Source organism: Bos javanicus, unplaced genomic scaffold, assembly GCF_032452875.1.
Source record: "Bos javanicus breed banteng unplaced genomic scaffold, ARS-OSU_banteng_1.0 tig00002790_1, whole genome shotgun sequence".
Lineage (NCBI taxonomy): Eukaryota > Metazoa > Chordata > Mammalia > Artiodactyla > Bovidae > Bos > Bos javanicus.
The window spans coordinates 15001-18461 of NW_026894991.1; positions in this window are offsets into that span (position 1 = coordinate 15001).

Consider the following 3461-nt stretch of genomic DNA (forward strand, 5'->3'; position numbering starts at 1 on the left):
ATTAAAATTAAAATTAAAATTAAAATTAAAATTAAAATTAAAATTAAAATTAAAATTAAAATTAAAATTAAAATTAAAATTAAAATTAAAATTAAAATTAAAATTAAAATTAAAATTAAAATTAAAATTAAAATTAAAATTAAAATTAAAATTAAAATTAAAATTAAAATTAAAATTAAAATTAAAATTAAAATTAAAATTAAAATTAAAATTAAAATTAAAATTAAAATTAAAATTAAAATTAAAATTAAAATTAAAATTAAAATTAAAATTAAAATTAAAATTAAAATTAAAATTAAAATTAAAATTAAAATTAAAATTAAAATTAAAATTAAAATTAAAATTAAAATTAAAATTAAAATTAAAATTAAAATTAAAATTAAAATTAAAATTAAAATTAAAATTAAAATTAAAATTAAAATTAAAATTAAAATTAAAATTAAAATTAAAATTAAAATTAAAATTAAAATTAAAATTAAAATTAAAATTAAAATTAAAATTAAAATTAAAATTAAAATTAAAATTAAAATTAAAATTAAAATTAAAATTAAAATTAAAATTAAAATTAAAATTAAAATTAAAATTAAAATTAAAATTAAAATTAAAATTAAAATTAAAATTAAAATTAAAATTAAAATTAAAATTAAAATTAAAATTAAAATTAAAATTAAAATTAAAATTAAAATTAAAATTAAAATTAAAATTAAAATTAAAATTAAAATTAAAATTAAAATTAAAATTAAAATTAAAATTAAAAAAATTAAAATTAAAATTAAAATTAAAATTAAAATTAAAATTAAAATTAAAATTAAAATTAAAATTAAAATTAAAATTAAAATTAAAATTAAAATTAAAATTAAAATTAAAATTAAAATTAAAATTAAAATTAAAATTAAAATTAAAATTAAAATTAAAATTAAAATTAAAATTAAAATTAAAATTAAAATTAAAATTAAAATTAAAATTAAAATTAAAATTAAAATTAAAATTAAAATTAAAATTAAAATTAAAATTAAAATTAAAATTAAAATTAAAATTAAAATTAAAATTAAAATTAAAATTAAAATTAAAATTAAAATTAAAATTAAAATTAAAATTAAAATTAAAATTAAAATTAAAATTAAAATTAAAATTAAAATTAAAATTAAAATTAAAATTAAAATTAAAATTAAAATTAAAATTAAAATTAAAATTAAAATTAAAATTAAAATTAAAATTAAAATTAAAATTAAAATTAAAATTAAAATTAAAATTAAAATTAAAATTAAAATTAAAATTAAAATTAAAATTAAAATTAAAATTAAAATTAAAATTAAAAAAATTAAAATTAAAATTAAAATTAAAATTAAAATTAAAATTAAAATTAAAATTAAAATTAAAATTAAAATTAAAATTAAAATTAAAATTAAAATTAAAATTAAAATTAAAATTAAAATTAAAATTAAAATTAAAATTAAAATTAAAATTAAAATTAAAATTAAAATTAAAATTAAAATTAAAATTAAAATTAAATTAAAATTAAAATTAAAATTAAAATTAAAATTAAAATTAAAATTAAAATTAAAATTAAAATTAAAATTAAAATTAAAATTAAAATTAAAATTAAAATTAAAATTAAAATTAAAATTAAAATTAAAATTAAAATTAAAATTAAAATTAAAATTAAAATTAAAATTAAAATTAAAATTAAAATTAAAATTAAAATTAAAATTAAAATTAAAATTAAAATTAAAATTAAAAAAATTAAAATTAAAATTAAAATTAAAATTAAAATTAAAATTAAAATTAAATTAAAATTAAAATTAAAATTAAAATTAAAATTAAAATTAAAATTAAAATTAAAATTAAAATTAAAATTAAAATTAAAATTAAAATTAAAATTAAAATTAAAATTAAAATTAAAATTAAAATTAAAATTAAAATTAAAATTAAAATTAAAATTAAAATTAAAATTAAAATTAAAATTAAAATTAAAATTAAAATTAAAATTAAAAAAATTAAAATTAAAATTAAAATTAAAATTAAAATTAAAATTAAAATTAAAATTAAAATTAAAATTAAAATTAAAATTAAAATTAAAATTAAAATTAAAATTAAAATTAAAATTAAAATTAAAATTAAAATTAAAATTAAAATTAAAATTAAAATTAAAATTAAAATTAAAATTAAAATTAAAATTAAAATTAAAATTAAAATTAAAATTAAAATTAAAATTAAAATTAAAATTAAAATTAAAATTAAAATTAAAATTAAAATTAAAATTAAAATTAAAATTAAAATTAAAAAAATTAAAATTAAAATTAAAATTAAAATTAAAATTAAAATTAAAATTAAAATTAAAATTAAAATTAAAATTAAAATTAAAATTAAAATTAAAATTAAAATTAAAATTAAAATTAAAATTAAAATTAAAATTAAAATTAAAATTAAAATTAAAATTAAAATTAAAATTAAAATTAAAATTAAAATTAAAATTAAAATTAAAATTAAAATTAAAATTAAAATTAAAATTAAAATTAAAATTAAAATTAAAATTAAAATTAAAATTAAAATTAAAATTAAAATTAAAATTAAAATTAAAATTAAAATTAAAATTAAAATTAAAATTAAAATTAAAATTAAAATTAAAATTAAAATTAAAATTAAAATTAAAATTAAAATTAAAATTAAAATTAAAATTAAAATTAAAATTAAAATTAAAATTAAAATTAAAATTAAAATTAAAATTAAAATTAAAATTAAAATTAAAATTAAAATTAAAATTAAAATTAAAATTAAAATTAAAATTAAAATTAAAATTAAAATTAAAATTAAAATTAAAATTAAAATTAAAATTAAAATTAAAATTAAAATTAAAATTAAAATTAAAATTAAAATTAAAATTAAAATTAAAATTAAAATTAAAATTAAAATTAAAATTAAAATTAAAATTAAAATTAAAATTAAAATTAAAATTAAAATTAAAATTAAAATTAAAATTAAAATTAAAATTAAAATTAAAATTAAAATTAAAATTAAAATTAAAATTAAAATTAAAATTAAAATTAAAATTAAAATTAAAATTAAAATTAAAATTAAAATTAAAATTAAAATTAAAATTAAAATTAAAATTAAAATTAAAATTAAAATTAAAATTAAAATTAAAATTAAAATTAAAATTAAAATTAAAATTAAAATTAAAATTAAAATTAAAATTAAAATTAAAATTAAAATTAAAATTAAAATTAAAATTAAAATTAAAATTAAAATTAAAATTAAAATTAAAATTAAAATTAAAATTAAAATTAAAATTAAAATTAAAATTAAAATTAAAATTAAAATTAAAATTAAAATTAAAATTAAAATTAAAATTAAAATTAAAATTAAAATTAAAATTAAAATTAAAATTAAAATTAAAATTAAAATTAAAATTAAAATTAAAATTAAAATTAAAATTAAAATTAAAATTAAAATTAAAATTA